Raw genomic sequence first — 21,374 nt, forward strand, 5'->3', positions numbered from 1 at the left:
GATATTAACTTTACAATTTGTACACGAAACAATAGACAGTTTTATCTTTAAAATTGACAATGCGGAAATACTAAGAAGAAATGTAGATAATATACATTTGCATTGCCGGATGTTACAGGATTAAAATCAATAAGTAAATGCATATAAATTGCGAGTGAACATGTGTTTATTACTCTACCATGTCATTATTATGCAAAAGAGTTTGAACCATCCTTTGTCACCGGAAAATCGATTATTTATACAGCATGTGCTTACAGTCGCGTAAACAAAAGAATATTTATATCGTATGCAGTAAAGGGAAGCCCCAACGATAAACGAGTGTTTCCTTTATGGTGAAAAGTGGCTAATATATACATCACTACCACACAGATAAAGAAATGTCAGTTTTAAACATTTTTTATAGAACATCCTTCATAAACAATACACGAATCACATTTGAAACTGAATTGTAAATCAATATAAATCTCGATAGATGCACTCACAGAGTTGCTACAAAGAAACTTCAAAAAGTCAATTTAACTGCTCGGTAGTGTTAGTAATTAAGATATCAATAACTGTGAAACAAACAAATCGAAATCAGTGGTTCTGACTGGTTCCACTATCAAATACCTCTACACAACAACAGTATCAAGCATACAACGAAAACTTCGCTAGTTTCAAAATCCACAACATTCTGTATAAAAATCCATGAAACCCCATATTCCTAATTTAGTTTGTAAATAAAATTAACAACAAAATAAAGATAATTTCTATTTAACTTCGAATAATCTTTTCGTTATTTCGCTTACGCAAAGAATGAAGCTACATGAAAGTAGATTCAACCTTTTCCCTTTACATTATTTTTCCGTCTCGAAACTCGAGACACAGACTGACCCAATTAAGCGTCTCACCTTGTATACTGTACAGTTAGTTACGGAATAATATCTTTATACCACTAACCTGTACACGGGACAGAGTTGCAGGTCGATCGCTACCGGTATTCGACAACGATTGCGTGGTTCCTGTAGATCACTAGCAACGAACACGAGAATCGATTGTCCGCTGTGTTATTTATGGCAGATATCGTAAACACTGGTGTCCAATCATTCTGTCCTCGCATTAGTGTCAGGAGGTTGAGTCCTCGGTGCGTAGAATTCTCGCGGAATCCTGCGGGCAACGTTTCGCCGCTTTACACCGAACATGGTTGCGCGACCAATGTTGTTTCCGATTGTCACACGTGCGATTTCGATTCGTCATAGTCCTCGATCAATTAGTTCGCGATGCTTTCGACGTCAATTGTATCCATTGGAGATTCCTGATGTCTAACTTTTCGTGAACGATGTTTAAGTTTCATTGATATTGCTATTTTTCCTTTATATTTGCGTAATATCTTGGATGAACTCAGTGAGTCTATAAGGATCTTTGATTTGTTTCACAATGATCGATTTTTCACGTGAACCTTTTTCATTTCAATCATTGATTCAATAGTTAATTTATTTTTCATTATTAACTGTCAATTGGAGATTGAGAATTAAGTTTCATTGGTATTATTGCTTTTTCTTTATATTTGCTTGATACAGCTTGTGGATGAACTCAGTAGATCGTTTCAAAATGATTAATTTTTCATGTTATCGTTGTGATTTCAATTATTAATTAATTCTTCATTATTTATTATCAATTGGAGATTCCAGCGGTCTAACTTCTCTCGAACAACGTTTAAGTTCCATCGATATTGTAGCTTTCCCTTTATATTTTCATGACACAGCTCGTTAATGAACTCAGTAGATCGTTTCAAAATGATTAATTTTTCATGTTATCCTTCGAATTCCAATTATTAATTATCTATTGAAGGTTCCAGAGGTCTAACTTCTCTCGATCACCGTTTAACTTTCATCGATATAATACTCCCTCCTTCACATTTACGTAATATCGCTATCGAGAGACGCTTCTAGACTGCAAAGGGTTAATCCACGCCGAATTTTTCCTCATATTAACAAAAGCCCGACGCGAAAGTCGCACGCAGTTCAATTGAATCGCACTCCAGCCGCCCGAATATCTAACCCTCGCCGGAACGAACGAATCATTCGTTCGAAACTTTTTATTTACCCCGTTCCATTCAAACTTCCAGTTATTTCCGTTTCACTTAACGTCTCCAGATTAAAGTTTCGATGATCCCCTGTCGCTCGAACCTTTTATATTCCCCATTGATCCCGCGGACTTTCGTGCCTCTTTCAAACGTCGCTCCATCGAGGAAGCTGACGGCCTCGTTCGCCGCAGAATTTTTTTCAACGAAGCTTCCGCGTCGCACGGCGAGTCCTGCACTCGGCGAGAAGGTTCCTCCAACTTCCGAGAGTCATCATCGCGCAATCACGAGCCGGTCACGTGTTCGCGCTCGAAGTTTTCATTGAGCAACCCTCTCGCAGCTCCGTCCTTGCTGCGAGGGTTTCGCCTCGCGGAGTCGCGCGTAAGAATCCACAAAGGGTCGGAGCACTTGCACGATGAAATTCGAACTAGCATACGCTAAACGGCGATCGGCGCGCGGCACAGGGAACAATGATAAAATGATGAGAGCACGGAGCAGCAATTTCACTGCTGTGAAAGACAATTCGGCGCGCGTCCCGTTCAAACAAACTCCGTCGAAGATCGATCACGTGGATCTCCCCGATGAGGCGGGGAGGGATGTCAGTGTCGAATGTACGTCGTGTGACCGGGTCACATGGTGCTCCCGGCGAATCGTCACGTGGGTACACTGTCCGAAGCAACAATGCTAATTGACTCGATAGCCGAGACAACGAAAGTGAAGCTAGAGGAGAGGGATAGAATACTGCGCAAGCTGGAAAGAAACAAAAAGAATGAGAGAGGGATGAAATAAAATAAACGAAAGATAGAACAAAGGGGATGGCGCACAGGTAACAAGCTGCGAGCGACTAACTCGACTGATCAAATTTTTGCGAATCCCGCAGGGGAGCGGTTGATTGGTACCTCCGCGTGTGCGATTCGATCAATGAATTACTTCGGCAAACGAACGGATGGAAACGTTAGTTTAGCTCGGCGAGAGTGAAAGGTAAAATTAATCTCGCAAATATGCACAGGGGAGAATAGTGCCGGAAAAGTTAGCGGGGGAACGATGCTCGCGATTGAGAGCGATAGAAACGCGGGCAGAGACGACGCCAGCAGTTTTGGACCACGCAGACACGACGGCGAAGGCCAGACTGCACCACCCTGCTGGAATCGATACGTCAATCGTCCCTCCGGACGGGACGAGAAAAGCGGCAGAGGGCAAGTGATGAAGAAGGGAGGCCGCGGAGACAGATGAGGATAGGCCGGGCTGAAGGAAGCTAAGGAAAGAGGGGGCAGCTTCTAATACACGTTCGAGTATAGGCATTGTCGCTACTACCTCTTTTCCCTTGGACTGGTATAACACCTTGATTGCGTAAACACTCAAAACTGCTATGCAGTTGAAAGAGTTTTCTTCGTTAACGCGTTAAGCACTAGGAAAGTTTTGACTATGTTTCTGTACAGTTATCCTTTTTAGTAAAAGAAAGTAGCAACTGTTACTCAGCTATTTACTTATTTAGTTAGTTAGTTATTTGGTTATTTGGTTATTTGGTCATTTGGTCATTTGGTCATTTGGTCATTTGGTTATTTGGTTGTTTGGTTATTTAGTTATTTAGTTGTTCACTATTTGGCGTTACAATCTTTGCATTACACTATTATCAACTTACGTTGTTACACACTTTGATTTGATATCGATTATTTTGCATGTTACGATTGTTTTCAAGTAATTCAGAAGCGTCAGTCATCGGTGACTGACATGGTATTTAACCATGGTGTTATGCATAAATTACAAAATAAAGATTCTTCGTAACGATTGCTCTAGTATCTTTTTTATGTCTCATATATTCAACACAATTCGGTTTGTTCGATATGTCGCAAAGGAAATGAATGTTCAAGTTTACGCGAGAAATAGCGCCACCCGAACGTGGCGCGGCAGTTAAAGTGTTAAACGGTGACACACATCCAGCTGATAAGTGATACAGTGCATAGGCTACCCCGTGACGCGGTTGACGCATCGACGCTCGCTTTCGAATCGGTGTTGGACAACAGAAGCAATTTTTTTTTTTCTAATTACTTCACTCTTGGGAACTTCAAGATTTCATGTCTTTGGAATAAAATAAATAAAATGATTCTCTGATTCTTGGGGAGTTCAAGATATCGTACTTTCGGAATAAAATTATTATATTTGACATGGCTGATGGACAACAGAAGCAATTCTTTTTCTTTTCGTAGTTAGTTGATTATTTGATCGGAGAATTCGATCGAGATTCACGAAAAAGATGGATTGATTGCTTTCCATCTATAAGAATATTTCTTTAACTTTAACTTTTTTAACTTCCTCATGTTTCGTAGCAGACGTCGAAGACATTTGTTTTTTTAATATTCCCTCGGCCTTTCGAAGTGTGGATCATTTTACTGAACTTGAAATTGGACAATTATTAGATGAAATTTCAGTGAAATGATAATTTATAAGTATAATATTTTATGTATAATATTGTTATTGAATATAATATCTATTTATTCGACTGGTCGAAGGAATTTAATCGTAAACAACTACGTGTAAAAACGAAAATAAATATACCTACACAGTATCCACAAAGGTATTTCAGTCATTTTATTAAATTTAATGCTACCGAAGTTGAAACTCTGTGCTTTTATGTTCGAACAGTTATGCATAATATCTATAATTAGCATACGTTTTACTTAAATTCTCTGGGAATATTTATAATACGAATAACAGTAAAATATGAAAATGTTATGGCTCAGGACATAAAAGCTTAAACAACGCGATGGTGTATTTTTCTGGCTGGATATAAAAATGTCGTTTCAAATGATATAGTGCGATGCATTGTTTAGTTAGATGGTATCATCTGAAAATTATTTCACTACTGTGGAAGAATAGATTGACGATCCTTCATATCAGATAACCGGAGTATTTAATTAAAATAGCAATTTGCTGATGCATTTCAAGCGATGTTATTTCCTTTTAACTAATTAAAGAAACCGAACGAATACTTGTGAAACTTATTTTTCAATTTTTCAATTTTGAATATTGAAAATCAATATTCAATTTTGTATTAGGTATCAACACATGAACCTTAGAAATAAATTAGTTCCAACTCTTAATTTATGTAAGATTTTCTTTTGTGTTTCTTGCCAACAGTGTTATCAATATTTCAACAGAAAATAATGAATATTTATAACGAAAAATATTGTCGAATGCAAAGGATTAACAAACCTCCGTAACAGTTCTCTTAAATATTGTATACAAATGTTTAATTTCCAAGCAACCATCATTCTAAAAATGATAATTTCTATCCCGGCCTGAACTTTATTAAATCGACTTTTCAAATGTATTTTCTCAGTGTTTCCTCTCTCAAAAAGATTCTGGAAATATTATAAAAGAAGTTTAACGCAGAAGTTCGAGAAATCGACGAAGTTTTTAAACGAAACAATTCAGTAGCTTACTGATTTGTTGGCTCGGCCGAAACTTTAAACACGTTCTTCTCAAAACTAATTTTCTTCGTACGGCGAGCGTGAAAATTCTTATTACGTTCGACTGCATAATCAACTTCGCATTTTACATGTGAATTCCTAATCAGACTTCAGATTTGCTAATGAACATTTTTTCGCGTGTTCCCATTTATTAATTACGACCAAGGACAGTGTGCGAATGTTACCATTCCTTTGACTTTGAAAGTTCAGATTACGAACAGTTATTACTATGATTAACCCTTTGCACTCCACAAGTTTCTCATTAGAAATACTCAACATTTTTTAATGAAATACCAACAACATTCTTTCAAACTGACTTAACGAGAAATCGTACATAAATTAAAGAAAGAGGTTGTTTTATTTTAATATTTCACATGTCGATGCGTTGTACAAAGTTTCATATTAAATGTCAAACTCTATAATTTTGCTGTGTCAAATCAATTGGCGACTGAGAGGCGCCTACGGAGTGCAAAGGGTTAATAAAAATAAATATTTCGATATTTATTTAATATCGTAAACTTTCTATATAACAATAATGAATCTTTCTAATGAAAACTATTGTCGAGTGCAAAGGGTTGACACTAGAACTACCAAGCTGGTCAAAATGACCAATTCCTAATTTCTTCTTTTACAATGACTGTAAAGATACACACGCTTCTTTAACCCTAATTTCAACTTTTTACTTAAATTTTTTGATTATTTCATATTGCATTTCCAAAAGTTGTTTTGGGCTTTTAAAATGTGGGCTCTATAAATAAAAACAATAACATTTTAATCATTCCTTTCATTATAGTACGATTAGGGTTAATTAATCCTTAATTAATCCTTAATTAATCCTTTCCCCGTTCATCGTAATTCTCGACTTAACAAATACTGCTTCCGAAGTATCCGTAGAAAATCGATTCTTGTAATAGGGTTACAGACTTCTGCTAAATGTTCTTCGTAAATGTAGAAGTTTCATCTTCCACTGTTTTTCGTAGTCTCGTTCGGCTGAATGCAAGCGGATCGACGTTTTCACATGCGTCGTCTGGCATGCGTTATCGATTTTCCGCTTGAACTAACCCTCTTTCTATTAAAAATGGGATATTTATACGAGATCGTCTCCGACGCACGTTCGAGGTCTACCAGCTGCGTTCGTAAATAGACGTGTTTTCCACAAGCAAAGACGCGCGCTACGATTGAAATCGATGCTTATAAAGAACCTTGTTTAGGCGTTAGCTTCGAAATCACTTCTACACCGTGTGTCACACGAGAACCAGCCTAAAATAAGTTCTTTTACTGGCATCACCTTCGATCAGCACAATTCTGTGTTGCCGTTTCAGGGACGACGTCGCGTCGGTGCACGATACTGACTCTTTATACCGTTTCCAATGGAGAATATAGATTTTTATTAGCTACTTGTTATTCCTTCTGTACTTTATAGAACATACTTTGCCAAACTGTACCTTTCTGTGTGTTCAATGGGGCCATCTCTAGTCAAGGCAGAGAAAACACCGTTAACACCAAGTTCTTCAACACGTTGAATGCCATGGGGGTCACCGGTGACCTCCAAGCACATCGAATTACTATAATAAAGTAATTACTAAAATAAAGTATTAATCCAATTCAGTCAAATGATTTACTATTGTATTTTCTCTATTTTGTGTACTTTGCTCTATGAAATCTTGCGGCGTTCGTGTTAACGTTAATACGTCGAATTCTGTTTTCACATGAATTTTGTTTACTCGATTTTGGTTCAAAACTAATTGTTCCCGTTCTACAAACTGACAATATGTAATCCAATGAAAAGAGAATTCTGTGCATCTAATTTCGAGTGTCTTTTGACCCTTCGCACTCCGAATTTCTTTTGCATTTGTTCCTTCACAACTATATATTATTAAAATATTTGATTTGAAATGCATTTGAAAACAGGTAGTTGGTAGAGAGCAGTGCAAACGGTTCTTCTTACTAATAATATCAAAAGTAACATAATAATAGAATCTATTTGAAAAATATCTCGACAGAGTTAAAATTTCGAAAAATCAGAAAATATCAGAAAATAGACTCAACCGCATCGCCGTCCGAGCAACTGAACAACGACAGAACAGCAACGAATAGATCCCTACATTAAAAACAATCTCTTCCCATTCGCTCAGTCGTCTAATCACAAAAACTACGTCCCTCGTATAAACAAAACACAATATTAACCCCTTCCCTCATAATAACGTGTCTGACTCATGATGAAAATCGCAGACCGAATTCGACAAATCTAAGTATTACTTACTAATTCCTAACATAAATTAATTATTACCAATCTGTTATTAAACTTAAACCTTTAGAGTACACGTAGACACAAAATAAGTCTAAAATTTGCTTCTTTCCTTAAATTATTAACGACGAAGTCATTTTATCAAGCACAGTCGATAAGTAAATTATAAGTCAAGCGATTAATTCAAAACACAAAACATTCGCATTTCCTAACCACTTGCGCTGGCAACGAATTGAGAAACTCGACAGGATCTCGCACGAAGAATTTTGTCTTCGCATATTATATACAGATATGTACGCAAATGTCGTTTACCAATAATTTTGTATGAGGTAGTAGATTTCAGAACAATCTGGAATATGTAATCCACTAAGACTATCGACCTGTACAATATGTCGTTGGTAATTTTCGGACAAAGACATCACGACGCGCGTAACACGTCTTTCCAGCGAAAGTAGTTAACGCTAACGAATCCACGCAGACCTTCTTAGAATCTCGTTGGTATGCGATAAACATAGATCCACATACTTGCATACTATCCGCCACATTCCCATCCCACGTGACGAGGGTTATATAAAAAAGAAGAAATAGGGCGCGAGCACTGCAAGTGGAAATCGCGGTAATTCGATTTTGTCGAAAATCAGCTGAAGAACGTAACAGGGTTAAACGAATGGATTCCCCCTTCACCCCACTTTACACGCGTTTAGGCTAGGTATTGTCATCGACGTTTTCAATGACTATTCGAACAAGCCACTCGAGGATAAAACCACGCGCACACACGCGCACACACGCGCACACGCACACACGCCTGCGGCTCCTTATTGAGACTCCCATCGATTAACTCGGACCGTGGTAGCTGCCGGGAAAGCACCAACTATTCCGATAATACTGATCGTCGACCGCACGGAAACGATCGAGCCTCGTTCGAGAAAGGGCATCGGTTCGTTTCAGAATGGCATTAATTAGTGGGTTTAATTGTGGCCTTGTAGGATAAGCCGGATACCGGAAGTGACACTTTGAATGCGGTCCAGTCCTCTGTTCGCAGTATTAGGAGCATCTTTTTCGAGTTTGTTGAAATAAAAGTTCGCCCTGCTTAACCCCTTGCCTTATAATAACGTGTCAGACTCGTGGTGGAAATTTTAAACCGAATTCGACGAATCTGAGTATTACTTATTGACCCCTTGCCTTATAACAACGTGTCAGACTCGGGGTGAAGATTTTCAACATCACTTAACAAACACAAATATTACTCGATTCATTCGAATTCCAAGTAAATATTATTCTTCTGTAATCAATTATTATACTTAAAAGCAATCATAGGCATAGAATATGCCTACAATTTTTCTCTTCTCCCAATAAATGATGTAGTATCTGTAATTTTTAGCGTAGGTTAAGGTATTTTTAAGAAGAGCACAACGTCGCGGACCCAATATTGCAGGGCCAGCTTTCCAGGGGTGCATCCGAGCGTTTATGATGAGTGCGAGTGAGAAGCATGCTTGTGGGGGAGAGAATTTATTTTTGAGAGAGAATATCTGTAAGAGAGTGGCGGAAGCAGAGTCGTGTGTTAGTCTCCCTGGCATTGAGTTGTACTTTTTAGGTGTTGTCCGTGTTGTTTCCATACTTTATTAAATACATATATTTATTCCTAGCTCTCGATTACTCTAGATCCACCTTTTCGTTATCTATACTATAGTAAAACTATAATTACTAATGACAAAGTAGTCGTATCGAACAGGATTGAAAAAGAAATCATAGGGCAAGGGGTTAATTCCTAACATAAACTAAGTATTACCTGTCTATTATTAATCTTTAATATACGTAGACACAAAACAAGTCTAAAATTCGCTTCTTTCCCTACTAAATTGTTAACGGTAAAGTTATTTTATCAAGCACAGTTGATTAGTAAATCATAATGCAAGGGGTTAATTGTAAAAGAGGAAATCAGAAATAAGTCATTCTGACCTATCTGGTAGTTCTAGTGTTAATGTAACATTTTATATGTGTATAATACAAATCCAAAGTAACATTATAAAATCGAATTCCTTATTCCCGTAAATTGACGGGTTCCATAAATCTACTGTTAAAGAAGGTATAATGTCAAACAGTAGTTAACAATGTATTTGTCACCTGAAGTGCAAAGAGTTAATAAATCAAATGTGTCCTAAGATATATACTAACTCGAAGTAACACAAAGATAAGTCTAATAAAAACTGCAACGTATGAAAAATTGTTCATGAATTTTTTAAGAAAGATTTGGGCTGGTTTCAAGGAATATCGTCTTCGCCTCGTCGAAAAAACGTGAACCATGTCTAATGAGAATCTTCCCAGTGCAAAGGGTTAATAAGCTAAAACTAGTAGAAATAGCATGCATTATACTGAAAATGATATTATCAACGAACATAATTGAAGTGTCGTTTACACGAGAACTGACTGATCGATATAAATAAAACACGCACGCGAAGGTTCGAGCGCAGCAAATGACTTGCGACTCACTTTAAAGCTTTGATATCGACTAATCAACAGGTTCATTAAAGTTGCGCAACCGGGATCCTCCCGACACGCGACTTTCACCTGAACAAAGGGATAAAACGAGATAATGAAGAAGCAGGGTGAAACATATTCCACTTCGGAAATTACCTTGCCACGTAAGGTGACACGCATCCCAATATCTATGATAATTATCGATTCCCAGGGGACACTTGCGCTATGAACACAAGTTCGATCGTAGATCGTGTACCGCGAACGATGCAATTGTTTAAGGAGGCATGTCGAGCTCTTCTGTAGAATTCACTTCGAAGAACAACGTGGGTGAACTGAATTTTCTACTAATTGAAACGTTTGCTGGGAGGACGAGTTCTACTTTCAGGCTATTCGAGTTTATCAAGAAAAATCAATGAAAGTTGGATACTGTTTCAAATGTGTTGTAAATTTGTGCTCAATTAATATTCTGTTGGTAAACTTTTAGACTGAACAAGGAATAATGTTATAGAGTTTAATTAATTTTATGGATATTTTATTGATTAAATGAACTTGAGGATAGTCCCCTTACAATTTTAATATAAATTTTGTAAGGTTTCATTAGATGAATTTATTAATAAGTTTATGAAACTATGTCGATAAACTTTTGGACTGAACAAGAAACAATTTTATAGGACTTAATTAATTTGAAGGGTATTTTATTGATTAAATACATCTACCGATCATTTCCTTACAATTTTACTACAAATTTATATGGGATTTAATTAAATAAATTTAAGAATAATTCACTTACAATTTGTCTATAAATTTTATAGGATTTCGTTAAGTGAATTTAAAGATGATTCCTTTACAGCTTGACTATACATTTTATACGATTTAATTATATAAATTCAAAGGTAATTCACTTACAATTTGGCTATAAATTTTATAGTATTTAATTAAATCAATTTAAGAGTGTGTCACTAATTAACTGAATTCAAGGATAATTTCCGTACAATTCGACTATAAGTTTTATAGAATACAATTAAGTGAACTTAAAGAAGAATACTTCAATTCAAATTCTCTGGAATATAACACATTTATAGAATAATATCTTTCTCATTGTTCCAATAAATACAATTTCAATGTTCAACGTCGACCTTTTATTCAGTCCAGTTTCCCCATGGCCGAGCGGAATTCCGTTTGATTCATTGAGGACAGTCGTTTTTAAAAAATAAAAAGTTACTGTTGCGAACTCGCGCCGAACGCGCCATGTTTCATTGACGGTCGATTGCCACTTACTCCGATCGTCGCAACATTTTTTTTTTAACCGATCAAATACACAACGATCACTATCACATCAGAATTGATTGTACTTTTTTCACGAGTACGGAAAGTAATAGTGCGCCGATGATTCAGGATAAAGCATTAATATTTTAAACTGAAGGTTACCATCGCGAACCGCGTCGCACGAACGTAACGCAATTTCCTGTTATTGCCAGAGAAACATACGGTGATCGACCCACTTGGATGGACTGTGTTTAAAAGGCTGGCCAATCGCGTTGCACCGCGTTTATCTAAAAAGCAAAGCACTCGAATTGATCGGAATTTGAAAGAACTTTTGCACGAAACAATTGCTCTCGCTGCTGTGAAAACTTTGAAACTTTGATCGAGCTGCCTTGATTTATCAGATAACCACCTTAAAATCATATTATTACTGACATCTTTTTGCTTTCTGATTGAAAGTAACAGAACAAAGGTCACTAAGTAATCTTGAGTTAAAACGTTCATTCTTTGCGAAATTTGAAAGAACTTTTACACATCCGTAACAATAAAATAATCATTTCTCCAGTTCCAAGGGTTATTCAAAGAAAACGTATTACCCGTTACTTTGAACATTTCGATTTTCAATACACGACAACATTGAACATTGATGACGTCCTCGACATTTAACAGTAGTGTCGTCAGCGAAGGGTTGATACTCGAGGACCCAGCGAAACCCTTTGCATCTCTTGTCCCGAGGTTAAGGAGATCCTCTAACCCAGAGGGTCACAACAATCGATTATTTCTTTCCATTCTTCGCGATCTGCATACCTTTAACCCCTTGAATTATGATTTCTTTAACAACTGTGCGCGTCAAATTTATTGTAATGTCGTCAATTTGCTGAAAACATAGAATACTGTGATCATTATCTTGATTACTTCTAGATTGCTTTCTACTTGTTATTCTTCACTGTTAACCCCTTGCCTTATTGCTTCTTTCTTTACTAAATTCGATAAAGCTACTTTGTCATTAATAATGCATTGGAAAAAATTCTGAGAATATTCTACATTTATATTTGCTCTAAACTACAATAATTGGTGATAGAAGAATAGTGTGTAACTCGTTAATTGCCACAAAAACATCAGCGTTTCAGGTATCACTAATTCTTTCTATAGTAAATGTATGGAGAATTATTAATTATTGGAAATTATAATTGTTCTTTTACACTATTATCTAGTTATCTACGTTACTGGATACTTATATTTAATATCAGTTATGTTACAAGTTATCATTACTATTCTCTTGTAATCTGGAGGGTTAAGTAAAATGTACGTATATTAGGATAATTTCGTTTTTCCCTGGAATGTTTCAACATTTGTACGAAGCTGTTGTAAATATTTTCGTATAATGTAAAATATCACGTGTTAAGTCATGTAGCAGGGGAATGTGCACGCATGCATAAGAAGCCACCTTCACAAGGTAGCCTTCAAGAGTAATCGGTGTAGGGTGGAAACCGATAGTAGTTTTACGCATGAAAGGTCATCGCTAAAAGAAAAGGTAGTGGAAATCATTACACCAATTTATGCAGAGCTGACATTTGATGAATTGTCAGAACAATGTCTCGGTTAGATTAGGTAGTTAGTTAGATGGATAGCTTAGTTAGTAAAATAAAAGTCAATAAGTAATATTGAATTAAGATGTTGACTGTTTGCGAAATTTGAAAGAAGTTTTATACGAAAAATTGCTCTCACTTCTGTCAAGAACTTTGGAACTTTAATCAAACAGCTTTGATTTATCAGATGACTATCTTAGAATCGTATTGTTGCTGTCATCTTTCTAGTTTCCGATTGAAAGTAACAGAACAAAGGTCAACAAGTAATATTGAGTTAAGGTGTTGACTCTGCGAAATTTGAAAGAACTTTTACACGAAAAATTGCTCACGCTGCTTTGAAGAACTTTGGAACTTTGTTTCAGCTGCTTTGATTTATCAGGTGACTATCTTAGACTCGTATTGCTGCTGTCATCTTACTGCTTTCCGATTGAGAGTAACACAGAACGCAGCAAAGCTGCAAATCTTTGAAACTTGAAATAAACTTAACGGTGAGCAGCAAGCACCACATAATTTCAAGTGAAACTACAAAACTTATAGTGATTAGGTCACAATCATAATTTCATAATTCCACGCAAAGCTACAAAATTCAGAGTTAATCACTTCCTTCTCTAAAGGATCTCGAATATCGGTCTGTTTTACTGACACAATAGGATGTCCCATTACCGCGATACAGGCGAAAGTTGAAAGATTTCCATTGACTAACAAACGTTGGAACAAAAATAGGGGACAGCAAACAATGATCCAACACAGTTTATAAACGTAATGCTACAGAGTATCATTCAAAATGCAAATTTATCGAGGCAACGCGTGGGAAACGCTCTCGAAAACTGTAGCCTCTTGTCACAGTTGGCGACTGCTCCCAGTAAACGACACCAAATTCGCTTTCCCGCGGATATACGCAGGAAAAAACAGAGGTAGCAGACTGAACGAAAATAGAATTAACTCGTACACTCGTTTTATTGGCAGAGAAGTGATCTCTTCGTTTCTGTGTGCTAGAATGTACGGACGTTTCTGTTCTTCCGGGCAAACATGTCGGTGTATTCTGCGGTTAATAACGAAGGGAAATGTTATGCAATGTGAAATTGTTTGAATCCTATTAGAAAGTTATGATAGTAATATGAAATTGTAATAATTAGATTATACGTTGATTTGTTATTCTTACTACGCTCAGTATTGAAAGTCTTGTGCATTCTTATAAGGTTATAATGGAAATATAAAGTAGTGATTTTATTTCATGATTTTATTTTAGTAAAATATTTCATATTTCTATTGTAACTTTATAAAAATTCAATTTAATTACAATATATATTTATATAAATTGTAAGCATTTCAATCACTGTTTTATATTTCTATTATAACTTCATAAGAATTCGATTTAATTACAATATTTATAGAAATTGTAATCATTTCAATCACTATTTCATATCTCTATTATAACTTCATAAGAATGCACAACACTTTCAATATACATAATACGTGCGCGACCAATGACGTACACATCATACGACAAACAGAGACACAGAATCGTCCCATCTGTCACTGCTGGCTGATTTGAATCATAGATAATTTCAAAACGAAGTAGAAACCGCAATTTCGTCACTCTGGATTACTGTTTCAAATAGATTTTATAATTACCCTCTGAAACAACTTGGACACGGTCGATCATTCATAATGATGATGTACGACATAAAATTATTTGATCGATCTGAATTATCGTGCTCTACTTTACATCACATCTTTAATAACATCGAAAAATTTACAAATATCCTTGTTTATTTGGATCAACTGCTACGAAGAAGTTTTACAGAGAAAAGAATGTTATTTATTCCATTAAAATTCACAAAAATCAGAAAATATCGAAAAATCGACTTCACCGCATTCTGAGCAATTTGTACGTCACGACACGTGTCTTCAATGGATTAAAGAGAAAAATATCAAATATAGCGTCAATGTTTGCCACATAGAAAGCAGAAGACACTAACAAAGCGTTCCGTTATCGTCCACAAAGGTGTAAAACGCTAGAAGTTCGTCGGCGAAAGTTTCGTTACGATCGCGTTTCGTGATACAGCAGATTTATCGTGTCCTGGACAAATGACTTGCGAGTTGTGCCTTCTTGTACGCGATTTTTCTGTTTTATCTGTGCGAAAGAAAATAATATATATATATATATATATATATATATATATATATATATATTAATTATTGCGCGATAATATGAAAAGAATTATAAGATACGGTGTAAACAGGTAAACCAAAGTTAATAAAAGTAATTATTTAATATTAATCAACCACCCTGTATAATTAATTATAATTATTTATTCGTTACACGAAGTATTCATAATAATTGCTACTCGAATATTTTGTTACTCTCATTAATCTTACTTACCTGTTTACACGGTATCTTTTAATTCTTTTCATATTCTCGCGCGTAATTAATCTCTTTGTTAAAGTTTCAGACTAAAATCTCATTACTCCCGAACAAAGTAATCATTGATGCGCGAGAAAATAATCTTTCCACGGTTACAAAGAAAGGAATTAACGTATTACATCGAAGTGACACGCTGAATCAATGGATGATCGTTCGATAACAGTTTACATTGTTATTCGGGCAAATAAACGCGAATTCTTCGAGCGAATAGATATGAAAATTTGCCTTGAATATCGGACAATTACCATCCGAACGAACTGCATATTCGATTAACTCGTTCGATGTCGCGGAAATATTCAGTTATATTTTATTCACGAACTGCACTCAACGTTTTGGGTAAAATATTTAGTTATATTCCAGAAATTTTTGATGAGCTTTGCATATTTTCGTGTTACCTTGATAGACTTTCGCTGGTTTTGTTGCGTGCGTCACTATGCGTAGCAACGTTTCATAGAAAAATATTTTACCATAAAAATTGACCTGTATCATCGGTGGTACACGTTATATTGCACGTGTTAACAATTTATTGGACTGGTTAGCTCGGTTAACCTTGTAATATCGCGTCGGATTCGTAACATTATTCATCTGTTATCAATTATTATGCTTCACAGCAAACGTAAGGATAGAATATATATGATTTTTCTCATTCCATCAATGATCTTCATAAAAATGATTATTGCATTTGAATTCATATAGTTGAGAAGCAAACGATAAAAAAACATTTAGTATATTAGCTACCTATGTAACTAAATACTCTGACTTGTCATTAACACTAGAACTACCGAGCATTTGATACGATTAATATGTGATCCCTATAAAAATTGTAACAGTAGATTATTTTCAGCTTCTTCGGATATTCGTGGAATTCAAGTGGAACTGTTTATTTTCAAGATCGTTTGGAATGTTCAATGCTTTGAAAATATCAATAACTGCGAAGCAAAAAAATGGAAACCAGTCATTTTGTACGGTAGTTCTAGTGTTAATTTTCTCTTGCAATTGTTTTCGAGCAGTCTGACGCTTCGGTGATCTCCGTGGCGGTCGACCCGTTAACTCTTTGCGCTCCTATGTCGAGCGTGACTCGACATCAGTGTTATTCACAGTGCCCCTTTATCAAGATATCTTCCGAAATAGATCATATTATTATGTTATTTTCAATATTATCAGTAAAAAGAATCGTTCACACTGCTCTCTGGAAACTATTCTTTAAAGGGAAATGTTATGCACTGTAGGATTGTCGTTTGAATTCTATTAGAAAGTTATAATAGCAACATGAAATTGTAATAATCAGATTATACGTTGATTTATTATTTTTACTGCGGTCGTTATCGAAAGTGTTGTGCATTCTTGTAAAGTTACGATAGAATTACGAAATAGTGATTGAAATGATTCAATTCACCAGCTTTTGTTCCGGTGGCGATCCTCTCAATTGTAACATTTCATTGAAGCCAACAAATCTTGTAAAGGAAATATTGAATTGGGTGAAAGATTCGGTCGAAAGAATTCGAAGGATGTCCAGAGCTGTGCTGATGAAAAAGAGAAAGGAAGCAGGGGATGATCTCTGGCCGAGACAGAAGAAATATCCATGGAGGCTGGCCCATTACGCCTGGGGGACCACTTCCATCTCGTTGCGCCGTAGCCGTGTTAAACGCAGTTTCCATAGTAGCAGAAACTTTATTACCAGTTGTAGCCGTCACGTCGATCGGCAACGGGGTCGCGCGTGCCTATTCGTCCGCACTCGATACAACACCGAAACGACGCTGGGGAAGATACGGGCATAACATGGACGAACGGTAAATCAGAAATGAACGCGGTCGATGGTCTCTGTGAAAGAATTTTCATACTTCCCTGCAAAATCAGTGTTCTATAACATTCTATCGTTTATTTCCCTTCTGAGGATATAACTTGCTTATGTAGAAAATCCAATGATGCCAGGATAGTTGTGATGATAGTAATGATAGTAACGATAGTAACGATAGTAACGATAGTAATGATAGTAATGATAATAATAACAGTAATAACAGTAATGATAGTAAAATAGTAATAATAATAGTTATTACAAATACACAGGGTGGTCAGTAGGCTAGGATGTAACACACCCCTACATTGTTTACCTCAAAACTCACAAGATCGCCTGCTATAGTTTAAAAGTTATAGAATAATAGTAAATTCTACAAACCGGACCACTACGCGACGCTGCCACCGTTATTTCATGCGGCTGAATCGCTTTTGTCGAGTCGTCGCACGCGCCGTCGCCACTTGCCGCCCTCTGTGCACCCGTGACCCATATACCGCCACGGAGAAACGTTTCGTTTCGTTTCGTTTCGTTTCGTTTCGTTTCGTTTCGTTTCGCCGCCAGGCTGCTGCGCGAATCGAAAATCCTTGGAATTGTGCATTCCTCTTAGAAGTCACTTCACACGTTTTATTGCGTTCCACAGATCATCTCGAGGAACCCGGGGACCAATGAATTGTTCCCACCCGGATTTTTCTTCAGTTTTCAGAGTCATAAACTCGGGCGCAACTCGCGAGGAACTGAACTCGCGTTCGACGATCCATATGTACCTGGACTTTATTTGCACACTTTGTTGTTACTGCTGAGAACCTTCTCGTCTTTTCGGTTATAAATAACAGATTCGTTCACACTGCGCCAGTCACTTATTGTTATGCGTCCGACAACGTTCCTCAGTTTTTAGCTTACCGTTAGTAGCTTAGTTCCACACCACTTTGTATTTACACCGAATTTACGTTTAATCTTAATAGAATCCTAGGAAATTTCATCTACACGTACAGCCAACTTAAAATTGAATTGTCTTTTACATTGTTAATATGTTATCTGTACTTAAATATATTACTATATGCTAAATAACATTATTATATTATATATACATTATTATATACAGTAGTACCTAATTCAAAGTGCATAGTTTGAAATTCATTATTTATGATAGTAACGATAGTAACGATAGTAATGATGTTAATAATAATAATAATAATAACAATAATAATAACAGTTATTACAATTACACATAGCACTCAGTGGATTAGGATAATATATACATTTTTAAAAGGATTAAATGAAAAATTAAGATCTGTTCGACGATTACGTCGAAGGCAATATTAACGAAACAATTGAAAAAACTCGGTGTATCACGCACTTCGTTCTGTATTTGAAATAATTCATATTCGTGCCTGTTATACTCTATCGCGAAGTAAATAGGTGCTAAACGTATCAGTTAAGGTTTTATATTACACGCGTTGCCAAGCTCCCATTCGCGCTATTAATCTTGCTATCGACTGTATGCCAGAAACGCAAAGACGTTGTCGATGGGAGCACGACAATTGATGCGACGTGTTTGAAAGCTGACTCACCCGGACCGCGAGTAAAGTGCAATGTAAGTAAAGTAGAAGCGTATCTTGTCAGACGCGAGCCAACGATTACTTCGTGCTTGACCGCCTAATTGCGTCTCCAGTATCCTTCAATGGATTCCTTCGACCATTAATTCCCTAGAACTACTCGAATGTCCTTCGTCGGCGCATAGAATACTGCTACGACTACTATGAAATCTATTTGCGGCGTCTTTAGCACGTTAAACGCCACGAAAATCTTAAGCGTTTCCCCGTAGAGTTTGTCTTTTCTAGCAAAGACAAGCAGGAACAGTTATTAATCATTTGGCGTTAGAATGTTTGCGTTACGCTGTTATCAACTTAGTTGCGTTATTAACACTAGATTTACGGAACGAGTCAATTATTGAATTTGATTAATGCAGGTACGCTAATGTGAATCCTAATCGTCTACGCTGATACCTCTGATTTCCGAAATCCAAACGAACGAATATCAATTTTTCTAAACACAATAGAACAAGCTGTACAATAAATGTCCGTAAATCTAGTGTCAAACATTTTCATTTCACATTAGTGTTATCTATCGCAAACACAAATAAATGCAAATTAATCTGGTATCACTATGTATGTACGACTACTGTCGACCAATTATATATTCTTAACGTTTAAAATTTTATTTTCAACTGCGAATCCAGAAACGGTTCCTCCCGCTCTTTGTTGCGCGACCCGATTGGTGGGCGTCAGCCAATCAGGCGTACGCCGTCGAATCTGACCACTCAGCCGAGAGTGCCAGGTTCCTTGCAACGGACCGGTATGTATGTCCGATTGGAACTGATAGGAATCAATATTTGAGAACTTATTTGTGGAAACATTTGGCCAAATTCAAACTGGAGTGAACAGTATGTCTTTTATTTGTACAGTCGAGATGAACGTAGCCGCTTCAGTTTCAAATATTCACACAAACTAACGTTGCTAACGGCAGAGAATGATTTCTTTGGTAACAAGTCCGTCTACCAAGAGTAAAATAGAGTAGTAATTAGAAAGAGGAATATACACAATGGTATATGTCTTATTTCAAAAATTTGTACAGTTGTAATGGAGGCGCGTAGCCACTTCTGAGTCAAATGTGCACAGAATCTAACGCTGCAAACGGCAGAGAATGCTTCCTCTGGTAAGAAATCCGTCTACCAAGAGTAAAATAGAGTAGTAATTAAAAAGAAGCATATACACAATTGCTTGTGGCTTATTTTGAACATTTATGCAGTAGCTGTTTCTATGTAAAATATTCACCGAAATTAACGCTATTAACATGAAATACACAATTCGAAGAAAGCTGATTCGTTGCAAATAATTCCCGATCGTATTTCACGATCGCTTTTATTCTTACCAGCGAAGTTTCTTTGAAACACAGAATGTCTACCTGTACACATCTACCTCCACCTGAGAGAGAACTAAAAGCGTCCCATGGCGCAAGCCCTGGTATGCTTCCACTTTACAGTAACAATGCTTTAAAGATAGCAGCACCTACGGTTGTCATGCCGAGAAGTAAATAGCTAACGCATGCCGGTAGAGCAAACACAGTCAAATAGGTCGTTGTTCCAGACATTTCAGTCGGCTGAGAAAATGCCGCGTGTTGCGGCACGCGAAGATTGTCACAGGCAGTACGTCTGCAACTGCAGCGAACGGATAAGGTTACCATCGCATCGGGTCGGATTGCTTCACCGAACAATAGTAGAAAATCAGCTGGCGACAGGATGCTTCCCTTGCGCGTGAAACGTGCTTTCGTAATGAAAGCTCGTGAACAGACGCTGTTAAGTTTTCGGGAGCTTCATGATTGGGACAACAATGATTAGATCCTTGTCGTAGAATGCGAATGATTGCGGGCAAGAAAAAGACACTAGAGCTGTGCGGAATGTTCACATTTAGTTGTAAAGACAACTTCGTAACACGTTGAATGCCATGGGGGTCACCGGTGACCCCCAACCAAATCGAATTAGTATAGTTCACTGAATTAAACCATGATTATTTGAAAACATTTCTATATTATAAATAATGCTGACTAATGTGGTAACATTCAGCTAGACGAACCTCCAATAATAACAATGCAATTCAATCAAATGATTTAATATTATATTTTTTCCATTTCAAGTATTTTGTACCATGAAATCGTGCGGCATTCAACGTGTTAATATTGTGAGAAGAATCAATAATTAAGAGTTAATGATTCCTTTATCAATTTCTTTAGCAATTTTTCTTCTGGAGCAACAACGTCCATGTTCAGTCGTGAAGTCGAACTCTTAATTTTTCAACTGCTGATTGGTCGATAGGACTATATTACTCTAATTAATTAAGAGTTCATGATTCCTTTATCAATCTCTTTATGAATTTTTCTGGAGCTACGACATTCACGTTAAGTTGAAAAGTCGACTTCATAATGTTTCAACCGACGGTTACTCGATAAGACTATAGTAATCACTAATTAAGAGTCAATAATTCC

At 36.6% G+C, this 21,374-nt stretch overlaps 1 protein-coding gene across 16 annotated transcripts in view; it reads right to left on the bottom strand.

Moving 5' to 3' along the window:
* Positions 1 to 21,374, bottom strand: part of LOC116431829 (uncharacterized) — a 223,503-nt gene that overhangs the window by 150,073 nt on the left and 52,056 nt on the right. The window contains exons 1-2 of one of the 16 annotated variants that reach the window (XM_076365722.1): positions 2,962 to 3,242; positions 940 to 2,499 (exon numbers count right to left, since the gene is read on the bottom strand). The exons of 12 other annotated variants lie outside the window; for them this stretch is intronic. The gene's annotated coding sequence lies outside the window, so the exon portion shown is untranslated. Of the gene's footprint in view, positions 1 to 939; positions 3,243 to 21,374 lie in introns of those variants that run through there. 3 more of the 16 variants (XM_031987760.2, XM_031987759.2, XM_031987758.2) reach the window with 3 other exon arrangements.

This window comes from Nomia melanderi, chromosome 3 (genome assembly GCF_051020985.1).
Source record: "Nomia melanderi isolate GNS246 chromosome 3, iyNomMela1, whole genome shotgun sequence".
NCBI classification, from domain to species: Eukaryota; Metazoa; Arthropoda; class Insecta; order Hymenoptera; family Halictidae; genus Nomia; species Nomia melanderi.